This window comes from Sus scrofa, chromosome 3 (genome assembly GCF_054392235.1).
Source record: "Sus scrofa isolate SSC_HxYL_T2T_F1_AM1 chromosome 3, Sscrofa_HxYL_maternal_Yorkshire_Landrace_v2.0, whole genome shotgun sequence".
Taxonomy (NCBI): Eukaryota; Metazoa; Chordata; class Mammalia; order Artiodactyla; family Suidae; genus Sus; species Sus scrofa.
Genome location: NC_139385.1, coordinates 11092322 through 11108032, shown reverse-complemented (window position 1 = coordinate 11108032; position 15711 = coordinate 11092322). Strand labels below are relative to the sequence as shown.

At 54.3% G+C, this 15711-nt stretch overlaps 1 protein-coding gene across 2 annotated transcripts in view; it reads right to left on the bottom strand.

The window, feature by feature from the left end:
- The window catches only part of TMEM270 (transmembrane protein 270), a 147174-nt gene that overhangs the window by 12241 nt on the left and 119222 nt on the right, over nucleotides 1-15711 (bottom strand). Inside the window, exons 3-4 of one of the 2 annotated variants that reach the window (XR_014840264.1) lie at nucleotides 10760-10883; nucleotides 8989-10017 (exon numbers count right to left, since the gene is read on the bottom strand). The gene's annotated coding sequence lies outside the window, so the exon portion shown is untranslated. Of the gene's footprint in view, nucleotides 1-8988; nucleotides 10018-10759; nucleotides 10884-15711 lie in introns of those variants that run through there. The other variant, XR_014840265.1, reaches the window with a different exon arrangement.

Genomic DNA, 15711 nt, shown 5'->3' with positions numbered 1-15711 from the left:
AGGGACGCTGACTCAGATGTTATTTTGGGCTCCCCTTGGGCCCGGCAGGCTCTGAGGCCACAGGCCTGTTTGGGCGGCTGGGCCGGATGTGACCGACTGGAAGAGCTCTGGCCCCCCCGGGGCTGGGGAGAGGCAGGCCAAGGCAAACGCCAGCTGGGCAGGGGGCAGGCAGGGAGGACAGGCCCCGCAGGTCAAGGGATCCAAAGGCTGACCTTGGCCTGGTTCTCAGCTCCAGGGGTCCCAGCTGAGGCCCTGAGCTGCCAGGCTGAGGCAATAGGCCCTGAAAAGTCATTCTGATAAATTTACAGACCCAGAGTCCCCTAAATCAGAATGCCAGTCAGAGAGGGCCAGGGCATAGCCTTGACCCCTCACACAGACATACACCTGTACCCCCATGCAAGGGCCTGAGACCCAAAGGAGGAATAGGCCCAGCTTATATGGAGAGGCCCCTCCCAACCTGGGTCTCTGCTTCCTAGAAGACACACCTTTTTACAGCCACTGCCTCAGAAGCTGCTCAGCTGAAGGCTGAGTGGCAGGTGACCTGTGGGCCTCATCTTCCTTGTCCATCACCCACTGGACCCCGGTGCCCTGTGAACGTGTGGGCGAGGACAACCCCAGGTCTGCTGTGCTGATGTGGCCTCTCAGGAGGGGGCAGGTAGTGCCTAACTCTTCTCCCGGAAGTCCCTGTCCTCGGCCCCTGCCCTGGGCCCCAGCCCAGAAAGGCTTAAGGAAACATGAAAATCCTTAAGCTCGGTCCACCATGTCCAAGTTGAAAACAGAAGGGGCTGGAGCACTGCTGTTAACTCTGGGAGAGCCTGTGATGGGCCTAGGGCTGGAGGCTGGGTCCGGCTACACATCTCGGCCCCAGGCTCCGTCACTGGCACATTCAGGACTGGCTGGCAGGTGAGTGCTCCATGACAGCCAAGCTCAAGCTTTCTGACACCCAAACCTGCTGCCTTAGTGGGAGGCATCTAGGGTGGGGGGCGGTGGCGAGGGAGGAAAAGGCTAGCCACCGTAGGCCTTCTGGGCCACTGACACTCTCTTCTGCCATCCTTGGGTCCCCAAGGAAATGTAACCATCCCAGAGATGTTCTGGAGCCACCTCCGGGTTGGGCCTGAATTCCTCATTTGAGAAGCGGGGGGCCGGGGGGGGGTGGATACTTGCAGCACAAGGGGAGGGACCAGTATGAGACTTGAGGACCCTGTGGCTGGCCTCTGTGCTCAAAGCAGCAAGAAGGAGAGAAGCTTTTGCAGGTAGGATGCCCACAGGACCAAAGGTGGTGTGTCCCTGCCGTCGTGGGGTGTGGATGTCGGGATACTTGCGAGCCCCTCTTGGTGCTCTGGGTGCAAGCTGCCCAGGTTGAGACCCGACCCAGGTTCCCCCCCCCCCTTTTTTTTTTTGGTTTTTTTAAGGCCACACCTGTGGCATATGGAAGGTTCCAGGCTCAGGGTCAATTCAGAGCTGCAGCTGCTGCTCTACACGACAGCCACAGCCACAGCCAGGTGGGATCCGAGCTGTATCTGCGACCTACACAACTTGCAACACTGGATCCTTAACCCACTGAGCAAGGCCAGGGACAAAACCCCACATTCTCGTGACATTATGTCAGGTTCTTAACCCGCTGAGCCACAGTGGGAACTCCAATACCCAGGTTCTAACTTCAGACCCCTCAGGACTGAGAGAGCCTTGAGGGAGCCCATTAACTGGAGAGTAAAACTGAGGCTCAGAGAGGGGTGCGGCTTGCCCAAAGTCACATGGGTGTGGCCAGTAAAGGAACTGGCATCCATGTCTCTGTCTCCCAGACTCAAAGACTGCCTGGCCAGTCTGGTCGGGGGGCTGCTGATCTCCACCCCCTGCAAACTCCTCCCCTCCTCGACCTGGATCCCAGCCCCAGAGACATTCCCACCTGGTCTCCCAGGCAGATGGCGGGGTGGTGTCCTCCCAGAGGCTAGTCCCCTTGGGACTGGGGACATGGCTGGCCCCAGGCCGCCCGGCGTTCTGGCAGCCACCCAAGTATGTGGACGGCAGTGTGGACAGCCGTCCTTGCCATATTCCCAGAGCACGCACCAAGGAAAACATGGAATGTCTCTTGGATGACACCATCTCCGCCCAAAGTCATGCATTCCTGTGAGAGGGCTGTGAGGAGGGGTCGCGGCTGTCTGCAGAAGCGGGGGCTCTGCCAGGGCACGCAGTCCTTTCTGTAGACGTGGGTCCCTACGCTGTGCCCACATCCAAGGGAGTCTGTTGGACGCACCACCCAGTGGCTGTGCCACAGGCAGGCAGCTGTGGTCCTGCTGTCCTTGTCACACAGCTGACGCCCTTGTTCTGTGTCCTGCCCTGGGCGCTCAGTTGGTACATCTCCCTGCCCTATGTGGACAACTGATGTGACCTTGCCCACGTGTATCCTTGGCCCTGAGCAGGCAGCCGGAGCAGCCATGGAGGGGGAGAGACTGACCTGACCAGGGGGCAGTGTTGAAGGAGAGCCTGGAGAGGTCAGGGGAAATTCTGGAGCAGGTGTGCCTCAAGAGAGGATGCAGTGATGAAGTGATGTGCGGAGGTGGAAACATGGGGAAAATGAGGGGTCCAAGCGGTTCATGGGGAGAGGGGACCCCAGCTCTTGGAAGGTCCTGATACTTCCTTCCATCCAGGATGGCTGCCTCCACCTGCCCCAGCCTCCATGTCTCCGGCTGGTACGGAGGAGCTGGGGTACCTGCCCCCCACTGTTTACATCGCTCACATACTTCTGGGCTCTTATCTCCAAGGGTCTGTCGTGCGTGCCCACCTTGCCAAGTGGTCCCATCGCTGCTTTCCTCATAAATCAGGCCTGCCTCTCCCCAACACCTCCCTGTTCCTGCCACACCCTCCCCTGCTGCCTGCCCCACCCTGAGTCCTATCCAGTTGGGGAAGCGGGGAGGGGTAGGGGAAGAGGAGGTGATCTGAGGAGCTACCCAGAGCTCCTGGCTCTGGAGAGCAGGTGTCCAGGTGACCTGGTTCTCAGGAAGCGTCCCCAAAGGTCTCTAAGACTCCTCCACGGGACTCCCCTCTTCCTGGCTCCTAGAGGAGTGGTCAAGGCCACTGCTCCCTGCAGGGGACTGACCCAGGGTGGGAAGGGGGCCAGGGAGAGCCTAGAAGCCAGAAACTAGCCCACAGCCTCTCAGGAATTCAGTGGATCAGAGCTACCATCAATGCTCTTCTAGGCCTCACGCCCCTTGTCTATAAAATGGGTGCATTTTCTCGTTCATTCAATAAACATTACTGCACGCCAGGTCCCAGGCCTGGAGATGCACCAAGCAGTGCCTTGGCCCTGAGTCCACAGTCTAGAGAGGATGACAGACAAGTCCAGAGGAGTTTCCCAAAATGTCTCAAAGTCTAGGACAAACAATAAAGTGGGACAAAGGCAGAATGGTCAGTTTTTTCTGGAGAGAAGAGGATCCATTTAGAGAGTACCTGGCTCCAGGCTGGAAAATGCAGAGAGGCAGAGGCCATGAGGTGGGCAAAGTTCTCCGGGGAAGAGTTTAGGGACCTGTCCGTGGTTTATCTGATGCAGCAAAGTGCTGGGGATGAGGTGTGGGCACTGAGACACAAGCCAGGAGAGGTCAGTAGACCATGGGAATCGGGCCAAGACGTGGAGGGCTTGAGACAGGGAGCATCATGGTCAGATCTGCATGTGAGCGGGTACCCTTTGGTTGCCATGCAGAGAACTAGCTGGGCCAGCTGGAGAGCCCTGCTAGGGGGCTGTGGGATCCAGGAGAGCTGAGGGAGTCACAGGAGGCCCAAATCAGAGGTGCTGGCTTCTGACCCAAAGGGTCATGCTGCCTTCCCCGCTGCCAAGCCAGCCTGGAGGAGAGGCTAGCTTAGCCCTGGGGAGATGTTTCTCATTTGGGCCTCCTGGTCAGGACCTTATAACATCTTCCCACGGCCAGATGCTCCCAGGGCCTGTGCCAGCCCAGGTCACATGGACCGATACTGCTGCAGCAGAGGAATGGGGCACTCTGAGGGGAGCATGAGGCTGTGGGAACCCAGCAGAGGCACTGAACCTGCCTCGGCAGTCAGAGAAGGCTTCCTGGAGGAGAGGACACTTCAGCCAAGTCTTCGAGGACAAGGCAAAGTCTGCTCATTTAAAGAAAGACAGGGGCCTTGAAATTAGAGGAACCACAATTCAGAAAGCACAGAAGCCAGAAATCGCAGGCTGGGCTTTGAGTAAGGTGCTTGAGAGTGGAGACGAAAAGGAACAAGGTGGGGAGGCCGGTGGGGCTGGATCCCTCCAGGCATGAAATGCCTGATGGAGGAGTTTGAATGCTTTTATGGAGGTAAACGAGAGTCATGTGAAGTTCAAAGCACAGGAATGACCCGGTGAGATACGCATCCAAGAATGACCCTTGGGGCATCGAATCCTATGTGCAGGCCACCACCCGTTGGTACCAAGAAAGGGCTATGGGATGCAGGAGATAACATGACAGTGAAGCGAGGGAGCTTCAAGAGGAGGTGTCACTCCATCTGGGCCTCAAAGGAGAAGGAGAGGAAGGGCATCTGGCTAACATCTATGTCCCTGTGCCTGGCACAGACTGAGGGCTTGAGGAGGGAGCCTGCTGGGTGAATGGCCCGTAAACGGATCCTTTCTTGGAGAGAGGGGTAGTGGATGACTGGGTCTCCCTTGGTGCCTAGGATGTACCTCCATCCGCACTGGTTTGCTTCCTCAAGAGACCTCTCACTCCCTGCTGCCTGGTGTCAGGGACACAAGTCTGGGCAGCTTGGTGGACACCCCCAAGGCCTCACGTCTCTGGGAGGACAAGAGCTTCAGGGGGCCTCGGGTGTCTGTCCTCTCAGAAAAGGCTTTTCCTGGGATCTTCCTCTCAGGGGTAGGCTCCTCAGAGCTGGGGTGGAGATGGGGGCTGAGTGTGGGGAGGTACAGGCTGTCACCCACATCAAACAAGCATGCGAAAGATACACCGGCGGCTACATGCACAGCTCTGACGGCCATCAGCTGTCAAAGAAAGCGTGCTCTAGGATGCCAGTTACATCAGGGTCAAAACCAGGCAAAACTCTACAGTGAGAGAGGTCCGCAGGGTGGTTATCCTGGGTGGGGGCGAGTCGTGACTGGAAGGTGTAGGGAAGCTTTGGGGGGCCAGGCAATGGTCAACATGTTGATCTGGATGCTGTCAACAAAGAGGGGTCCGGTTTGCGAAAATTCCCATTTGATCTGATGAAGAGTTCACATATGATTTGTGTGCTTTTCTATGAAAGAACACTGTGATTAAAGAGTTGGAAAATTGGATGCGGTATTTTAACATACACGTATGTATATACATGTGTGCGTGTACACATCGCTGACAGCCTGGCTATCACCATCTAGCTAGATTCGGGAGAGTCTGGTTACTGCTTTTTCTCTGTGCATAGCTGGGCTCCCTAGGAGGGTGAGTGGAGGGAGGCATGGACTGTGGAGCAGGGCCCCCTCCCCAGCTTACCCTGGACAGAGACCCCCCCACCCCCAGACCTGGCACCTCCCTCACCCCCAAAGGGGAAGGGCTCCCAGGGGCAGAACAGGGCTTGTTGCGGGTGGATGCCTCGAGCTGCAGAAACAAACGACGATGCTGGCCAGAGCAGACAACTGCGTCCCCTCCCGGTCTCTGCAAGCCGGCGGCTGGAGGCAGACCAGGCTGTAGGCCCCTCACGGCCGACCTACACTCCTGAATAAATATTTGTTGATCCACTGACTGCCCAAGGAGGCCACAGGCTGGCAGAGGATATGCTGTCTTACCCCACTTATCGCAGCCTTCTGAGAAAAGAGTTGTGACACAACTGGCGTATTCAGGGACAAAGCAAGGGGGACAGACAGCTGGACGTTTGCACACACACGGTCACAGGCACATGTGGACCCCCACACACAGGCTGGGACCTGAGCAGCCAAATGCACACTTATCCTGCTGCTGAGAGGGACTCAGCCCACCCTGGACTCAGAGAGTGTTTGGTGGGCAGGGCTGGTTTTGGTGCTGGGTGACCAGGGGGGTGAGACACAGATATACAAAATGCCCCAGAGAGACACCCAGTGGGGGAGGCAGACACACCTTGCTTGTTCTCAATCTGGCCCCATGGAGTTCCCATCGTGGCTCAGTGGTTAACAAATCTGACTAGGAACCATGAGGTTGCGGGTTCGATCCCTGGCCTTGCTCAGTGGGTTAAGGATCTGGCGTTGCCGTGAGCTGTGGTGTAGGTCGCAGATGCGGCTTGGATCCCGCATTGCTGTGGCTGTGACGTAGGCCGGCGGCTACAGCTCCGATTCGACCCCTAGCCTGGGAACCTCCATATGCTGCGGAAATGGCCCTAGAAATGGCAAAAAGACAAAAAACAAGCAAAAAATCTGGCCCCAAAGAGAGCGGCTAGAGAAAACGAAGAGGATGCTGGGAGAGGTGTGTGTGTGTGTGTGTGTGTGTGTGTGTGTGTGTGCGCGTGCGCACACAGAGAGTCTCAGAAAGGATACCCTAATCTAGGGCCCTCAGCTCCTCTAGGCTGCCTCACCGGTCCCAGTTCCCCTCACCACTGCCACCCCCTGATGACATGAGCCTTGCACTGTCCCCAGCCCCAGAGGCTGGCGGGGTCCTTCAAGGCCTGCTTTGTCTCCCACCCCTACCTTGAAAGGGCAGCGGCAGCTCTGTCAGTGACCCCTGGCCTCTCCCTGACCCCCTCGCTGATTCCTGCCCCCCACCCTCATTCCATCCCTGGCCCTGACCTCATGTCTGCAAGGCCTGGGTGGCGGCGAGATAAGACGGGCATTGCACACTGCTCCCTCCAGGGGACCGACAGGAAGGGCGGGCCAGGCTGCCAGCCTCGAGAGCACCCATGACTCACCAGGTGGGCAGGGCTGAGGCTGGCATCCGGGAGGAAATGCCACTTCCTCTGGATAAGGCTGGTGGCCCGCCATTTTCGCCTTACGGTTTGTGCTTTTGGGGTTTTGTTTTAAGAAGCCCCTCCCCACTCCTATGTTACAGAGATTCTCCAACAGTTCATTCTAGCAAGTTTCGAGCCTTACTTTCTATGTTTAGGTCTGTAATCCACCTGGGGTCACCTTTTGATGAGATATTAAGTAGGGATCTGGCTGTCATTTTCCTCCATAAAGTAAGCCTGTTTCCTCAACCCTGTTAAGCAGCCCATCCTTTCCCCGGGAACTGCAGTGTCTTAAGCCCTGGCTCTGAGCTTGCTGATCTGCTGTCACCCATTTGTCTGTTCTTGCACCCACACCACACTGCTTTCTTCCCAGTGACTTTGTTTTATGTGCTATTATCAGGCACGGCAAGTCCCCCTTTCTGGTTTCTTCTTCAAAGTCATCTAGCCATTCTCAAATCTGTCTTTTATATAAATTTTAGAGTAAGTTCATCTAATTCCTTAAAAATACTCGGCTGGAATTAGGGGTTTTGGTTTGATGCAGGACCCCATGGATAAAGTGACAGCTGGGAGGGTGTTTGATATTTGTGATTTTTAAGCAACAAGCAACTACATTATGGAATATACAAGGAATCCTACAAAACAAGGCGAAAAAGAAAAATGAGCTGAGGGTATGAACTGACAATTTGCCAAGGAACCAAACAACTAACGAGCATAGGAAGAGACTCAAACTCACTTATCATCAGAGAAATGCTAGTGAAAACAATAATAAGTTTTTTTTTTGTTTTTTTTTTGGTCTCTTTAGGGCGACACCTGCAGAATACAGAAGTTCCAAGGCTAGGGGTCGAATTGGAGCTACAGCTGCCAGCCTACACCACAGCCACAGCAGTGTGGGATCTGAGCCACATCTGCAACCTACACTTCAGCTCACGGCAATGCTGGATCCCTGACCCACTGAGCGAGGCCAGGGATTGAATCTGCATTCTCATGGTTACTAGTTGGGTTCTTAATCCGGTGAGCCACAATGGGAATGCCATACAATGAGACATTTAACACCCATCAGACTGCCAGGCATTAGACAGTCAGGTAATGCCAAATGGCAGGGATGTAGGCAGAAGCATCCAGCCCTGCTGGAGGGCCATCTAGCAGGGATTTGTTACATCAAGCGCACATGAACCTTCAGACTCTACAATTCTCCCAGCTGTACCCTCAAGGCACTCCCACACAGTCCCATAAGGGGCCATCCATGGCCACACTGCTCATGGTGGCAGGGAGGGGGGCCCCCTTGGTGCAAATTGCTGGAGTGCGGATGTACCACGTGGCCAGCCCCCACCCCCAGGGGTCACCAAGTAACTGTGAGAAGCAACTAGCCTGATGGAGAGAGGGCTATGCTGTTAGATCTTAGAAACAGAGTCCAGAGTAGAAAAAAATATAGCCCGTGGCCAATTCCTCTCATATAACTAAAAATCCCCCCAAACAATGATACACATTTTTTAAAAATTGAGCTAATATTCACCTAACATTCACCATTTTCCATCTTTTTCTTTTTCTCTTTTGGCTGCCCCATAGCATATGAAGGTCCCAGGCCAAGGATCAGATCCGTTGCGACCCAAGTCACACCCACAGCAATGCTAGATCCTTAACCCACATGCCAGGCCGGGGATGGAACCCACATCCCAGTGCTCACAAGACGCCGCAGATCCCGTCGCACCACAGTGGGAATGCCACCATTTGCCATTTTTGAAGTGTGCGATCCAGTGGTATTTAGTTCATTCACAATGTTGGGCAACCACCCCCTCTATCTAGTTCCAAGACAGGTCACATACTGCAAAAGGAATCCCTGTACCTGTCAAGCAGTCACTGTTGTCCACACTGCACAAGCACACCCATGAACAAAAGGACAGGCGTTAAGACAGGGAAACAGCCTAAACATCCATCAACAGATGAATGGATTAAGAAGTTAAAAAGATGTGGTACATGTACACAATGGGATACTACTCAGCCATAAAAAAGAACAAAATAATGCCATTTGCAGCAACATGGATGGAACTAGAGACTCTCATACTAAGTGAAGTCAGTCAGAAAGAGAAAGACAAATACCATATGATATCACTTATATCTGGAATCTATTATACGGCACAAATGAACCTTTCCACGGAAAAGAAACACATGGACTTGGAGGACAGACTTGTGGTTGCCGAGGGGGAGGGGAGGGAGTGGGACGGACTGGGAGCCTGGGGTTAACAGATGCAAACTATTGCCTTTGGAATGGAGAAGCAATGAGATCCTGCTGTAGAGCAAAGGGAACTGTATCCAGTCACTTGCAATGGAACATGATGGAGGATAACGTGAGAAAAAGAACGTATGTGTGTGTGTGTGTGACTGGGTCACTTTGCGGTTCAGCAGAAAACTGAGAGAACACCATAAACCAACTGTAATAGAAAAAATAAAAATCATTATTTAAGAAACAAATGGGCAGGCATTAGATGAGGACTGCGGGGGCAGGGCACTGAAAGAGACATGCTTGAGGGCCAAACAGAAATTTAAAACGTCAAATACCAGTTGGAGGTTCAGACGCCCTCTACTCTAGGCACTCAGGGAGCAGAGACACTGGAGAGACTCTGGGGCCCCCTGGGAGCAACCCTCATCCCTTCCTGACTCCTGGCACGTGTGGAGAATAGGCTGAAGGCGGTCCTGGGGCCTGGGAAGGAGACGGCAGGGAGGAGAAGCAGGCCAGGTGAGGCCGGGGCTGAGGGCACAGACCCAAGCAGAAGTGGACCCCTGGGGGCGCTGTGTGGTGCTGTTGGGATGGTGGCTGCTGGGGGAGCAAGAACTGAGCGCTGAACGGGCCTGGCTGGTCCCTGGGCTCCAGGGCAGAGCAAGGCCTCATTCTTCAAGCAAGAAACCCAGACATATGGTTTGCCAGAGGTCTGGGTTGTGTTTGGGATCTGAGAATTTATTTATATGAAAAGTCTTACCAAGGTATAAACATTCTGGGCCTTTGCACATGCTGCAGACTTGGCTGGAATGTTCCCTCTAAGCCCCTTTCCTATTCTGTGTCCGCCTGGTGAACTCTGGCCGCCTCCTTCGTGATTTCTCTGACCGATGTTGTTCCTCCCAGCCCTGGGTCATTCGCTCCTGGGGGGGGACCCACAGCCCCTCACGTGCTGGTCACCCCCCATTTCCATGCCAGCCTTCCCTTCACCCCCACTTGGAGGTGTGACTCTGGGGCAAGATGCTACCCTATTCTTTCTCAGGTCCTGGCCCTGCCAGGGGGCTCCATGAGTGGCAGGTGTGAGGGTGACACATGGATATTTAAACTCTTGGGGGCTCATGGCTGCGGGGGGGGGGGGCTGCCTTGCCAGCATAAGTCATTGGGGTTCAAATCAAGGTGGTCTCCAGGCCTCTCCTCACCTCCGCTTGGCTACCACAGGGGGCTGGAACAAGCCTGTCCTGTGTTGTCAGAGTCCAGGGCCACAGCCTGTGACAGGGAGCCCTGGCCCCAGGCACTGGGTGTTTACTGTTGGGCAGGCAGTCAAGACCCAAGACCCAAGATGGCAGAGGGGAGACTGTGAATCAGGCTTCCACCTCAGGGGCCTCTGTGACAAGGCTTAGGGCACCTCAGCTGCCCTTGGTTGACCAGGAGAGGGCACCAAGGGTAGCTTGCTACCACCCCCTAAGACCAGATGGTCACTGCCATGCTTGGGACCCAGCAATGGGGCTACGTTCAAACCCTCCAAGGGCCCAAGAGACCCCCTCCCCGGCAGCTTCACAGGTTCTGTCTCTGTGAGGGGATCATCTGGGCCAGGCTGGGAGACCTTTCTTGAGCCCCCCTTTTGGGAACGTGAGGGAGAGAAGAGAATTTTTTAAATGCATGTACTTTGGTTTTCTGGGCTCCCCTCCTTGCTTGGCAGCGCTGCCCGCCTCGTGCTGTTGACCTTGGCTGTGGGTTTGCGGGGGCTGGAGCTCTCACACCATAAATTCCTGTCTTCTAGGAATCCAGCCTGGGAAAGAAAGGAAACACGGAGGAGAATATTTGATTAACATTTTTCCAACGTGACCACATCACAGAGACGTGTGGCCGGAATTCTCACCCTGGATGGGGCCGGGCAGGACTCGGCTCGTGCCCAGCTGTGGGGAGGGGGGCCCTGCTGGCCTGAAAGAAGAGTAGGGTCTGGGCTGGCATCGCCCCTTGGGGTGGAGGGTACTTGGATGGGAGCCACTGGGTCAGACACCTGGAGTTGGAGCACTGGGGAGAGCTCACCTTTGACCTTGGTGACTCCTGGGCTGCACTCTGGGGTCTGGATGAGCCCCAAGGTGCGGGGCTCTGATGGTGTTTTAACCATCTGCTCCTCACCTGGACAGAGTCCTCTGTGCACCTGGACTGAATCTTGACCCTAACTCCAGACTCAGACTTGGCTCAAAGTCCCCAAAGACCTCTGACCCCAACCCCAGGCCAATTTGGGGCTCTTCTCTGTCACTGAGCTCTTACACAGAAATCCCTCCTGCCCCCTTCCCGGTCCCCAAACTCCAAGCCTTCATCCTCAGCCTGAGGCTAGGTCTGTGGGACTGTCCTCCACCTGCATCCCTACGCTTTTGGCGGTCTGCCCGCCCTCCTCCTCCCCGTCCAGTGGAAGAAAGGCCATCTCTACCAAGGTGCGCCCACTGTGCCTGGCCCCCTTCCCTCCACCTGCTCTGCATCTTGGCCCATCCACCACCCTTAGGTTTCCAGCACTTCTCTTTTTATCAGTCCCTTCTCAATGGCATTTAGACATTCCATTGACAAAAGAAAAAGAAAACCTTCCTTGAACCCCACATCCACCTCTGGCTGCCCCCTATCTCTTGCTTCCCTGTCATAGCCAAACTCTCCAAAAAGCTGTCTGCACAGTTGTTTCCACTCCTCACCTCCCTCTCTCTCCTCAGCCCACTCCTGTCTGGCTCCTGCCCCCACTGCGCGCCCAGACGGCCCTCACTGAGGTCGGCGGTGACCCCACGGGGCCCAGCCCCACAGGCAACATTGTATTTTTCAACTTACTCTCCATCTCAGCTGCATTCAACACTTCGGACCACCTGTTCTCCAAGACCCACTCCTTCCGGGCTCCTAGGACCCCACTCTGCCCTCCCTGGTCCAGACAGGTAGTGTCATCTTTGCCTGGCTGTCCCTCAGCCCCTCAATATCAGTGGTCCAAACCTAGACTCCTCCTCTCCTCCCAAATTGCTCCCCCTGCAGTGCTCATGTCCCAGCCACTCAATCCCACCCTTTTATTTCCCACACTTTCCAGGTCCAAACCAGGATGTGCCCTGGAAATCTGACCTCTTGAGCACCTCTTGCATTTAACCGTTTCTCCTCCACACCTACCCCATCACCACGCCAGTACTGTCTCAGTAACTTCACTCACCCCACCCCATCACCGCCACCATTCCCACCCTCACTTACCCCGTCACCACACTGTGTCTCATCACTCCCAAACCATCCCCATTATCCAACCCTCACCATCTTCCCATCACCACTGCCCCTTCACCACCACTGCCATCCCCCTGCCCCACGCCATCCTTCTCTCACCTCCCCATCACCACCATCATCCCCTTCCTCCCCAAGTGGGTGAGAACAGAGGTGGGAGAGCAAAGAGGAGGCTGATCCAATTGAGTGGCAAGAGCAGGTCCCGGCCTGGCCCAGAGTGGCAGCTGTGGAGGCAGGGAGGGGATAGGCATGTGTTTTGCTGTAGAAACTATGGATTTGGGCATGGACTCAGTGTGGAATATCAGGTGGGGGAGGGAAGATGAAGAGTCCAGAGTTTCTCCTGGATTTGTCTCCTAGGGTGCCATGGCCTGCTGTGTTCCCTCTCAGGCAGACCCAGAGTCCTTGCTGACCCCAAGGTGCCACTGCGGAGCCTGGCCCCTGCAGGTATACATCATCACGCCTAGAGGGACTGACTCCTCCTGCCTCTCTGGATCCTGAAGTTTGGATGGTGGGATGGTGTGATGGACCCAAAGTCTAAGCTGCCGCCAGCTTCCCCCGCCTTACTAGGAGAGCTTTCCAACTCATCTACTGTCATCCACGTCTGCCTCAGCTTGATTTTTTTTTTAAATGCCAATCTTATCATGCCACTTGCCTAATATTCACCCAGAACTTCCCACCACTAGTAGGAGAACCTAAGAAATTCTTTCCATGCCCAAAGGCCCTGAGCTATCAGCCTTCAGCCTTCTGTACCCGCCTCACCTTGGACTCTCTCGTTCCAACTCCACCGCAGCCACCTTGAAGGCACCCCAGCGTACAATGCTCCCCTTTCTGCCAGAACTTGGAGACCCTCTCCCTGAAGCTGCCTTATCTCCCACCACCTCTACCTCTGACTGCCCTGCTGCCCACCCCTGTCGTGTACCTGGATTAAGCACCCTCCCCCCAGGATCATTTACATGTTGATGTGGCAACAACTGAAATGACAGGAGTGGGGCAAGAGTTGGAGGGAAGAGGTTTTTTGTTTTGTTTTTTTCCCTTTTCTTAGAATACCATCAAAAGATTCTATATTTCATCTGGAAAAACAGACAGGTGACAATTTTTTTTTAAAGCAATTCAAGATGAGAGAAGTGAAATGGAACAAGACCCATGCATACTGATCACGTGAGCAGCATTTACCGTGTGCCAGGCGCTGTGCTGAGCGCCTCATGGCATCTCACCGCATGACCACTCAGACTCCCGTGAGGCTGTCACTGGAGGAGCCTCCAGGATCACCCCACCTCGTATTTCTGTGTGAAGGGACTTCGGCTAGAGGACGGCTCAGTCCTCTCTCCATTCACATTTCTCCTCCCTCGGGACACTTGTATTTTCTGTTCTGCTCTATAGTAACTTTATAGGGGAAGACTCTGCCCAGCAGACACTGAGGGAAAACCTCGGGTGTCTGGCACGACCTATGATGGGGGTTCAAGTCTACCTAAGTCAGGGAGGAAGGGTTAGGATGCCCACTAAAAGGCTGTGTTTGGGCTTTTTTTCTAACCATCACACCTTTTGTTTCTTTCTCTTGCCTTATTCCAGTGGCTAGGCCCTTCAGGACAAGGCTGAAGTCAAGTGGTGACAATGGACACCAACCCACAGTAATGTGGGCAATTTTGTGTCTCTGACCGACTCCTGTAGCTCTCTCTCAGTTTGTTCTGAATTTGGAAGGGAGATTTTTTTTATAGACATCCTAATACTCCATTTTATAGAGGAGGAACTGTGAGATAACTTGCCCAAGGTCACACATCTATTAAGTGGCAAAGTTCCTATATAAATCCCAGTCAGTCTGACTTCAAAGGCCATAGCTCAATTACTATGCTATAAAGCCTTCAATAAAACGTGTTCTGTAAGAACAATAACTTAACAGTGTGGCACTGGAGTAAGATCAGAAACATGCACCATTGGAATAGAATACAAAGCAGTGATTATACAGAAGAAATAATTATATGTAAAAATACAATACATGGTAAAGCAAGGATCATAAAAAGAAGGGAAGGGGGTCAGCACCCTGGGGTGGGCAGAAATTAGTTAACATTTTCTATTTAACACTAAAATCATCTCCAGGCAGATGACAGAGTTAAAACTTACATAAATAGGTAATAAAATTCCACAGTAGCTAGTAGGAAATATTGGAAGATTTTCTTACCCTCTGGAAAAGCATTTATACGTTTTCCTTAAATTCTTTAACTTTTCTTAAACTTCCCGAAGGGTTTATAAGTTTCCAATAGAAGAAATCACAAGGAAAAAGATGAATCTTTCTGGCTACGGGAAGGGTGGTGTGGGGGGGAAGGGCAGAGGGCATACCCCTGGGAGTGACCAAAGGGGACAAAGCCACAGTGGCCAGGAGGGTAAGGCATCTGTGAAGACTGAGAAAACAGACCGACACGTGGCTGCTATGTGGCCGGGCCTGGAATCCTACAGCCACACTTGGGTGTTCACATAGGCCACACCCTCAGGGCACACTCACACCCTTGGTTGTACACTACATTCCCGGTTTGCACTCTCACACCCTTGGATTTCCTCAGATGCATCTCCTCTTGGCTTCATGCACCCCAGGAAAAGCGCTCCCTTGGGCACATGCATACCCATCAGAGAGATGCAGCCAGTGGCTGGACACAGACCAGGGTCCCATCTATCCGCACAGCCTGGGCCTCCCTGGGTGGTCACCTTACTCCAAAGTGTGGCAGCTGAGCGCCTGGTTAGACCCCTACCTGACAGGGAGGCTGAGGCCAACCCAGACCGGACAAGCGGAAGCCTGGGCCAACTCACTCCTCTGCTGTGCTCCAGCTCCTACTGCCCCCCAGTACCCTCACTCTGGACCTCCTCTTCAGCCCAAGCAGTACTGTGCATCTGTGACTGGCTCTCATCCGTGTCTGCAGGCCTTGAAGTGGCATGTTCCAGGCAAGGTCACAGGATCCCCTTCACCTGCAGGTTCAGTTCCACTCTCCAAGCCCTCCTACCTACCCAGGCCGGGAGTAGGCACTACCACCTGCTCGGGGGCTCCAAGGGAGCAGTGCTGACCTCCACCTGTGCTTCCCAGGTCTGCTCCTGCGCAGCAAGCCCCATACTACCCTTTACACTCCTCCAGTCAGCCTAGCCCCAACTCCCAACATCTGCCTGGGCTTACCCCCAGACTCAGAACTTCCCTTCAGAACTTGAGTTTTGCCCTGAGCTCTGTCTGGAGCTTGGCTGAGCCCTTTGTCCCATTTCTAGGCCCCTGTAAGCCCCTTGTCTGGAAAGCCAGGCCCCCCGCTCCACTTCATGCAGGGCGATTCCAGCCAGGCTGGGCACAGCACCTGGCACATAATAGGTCCTCAGCAAATATTGATCAAATGAGTCAA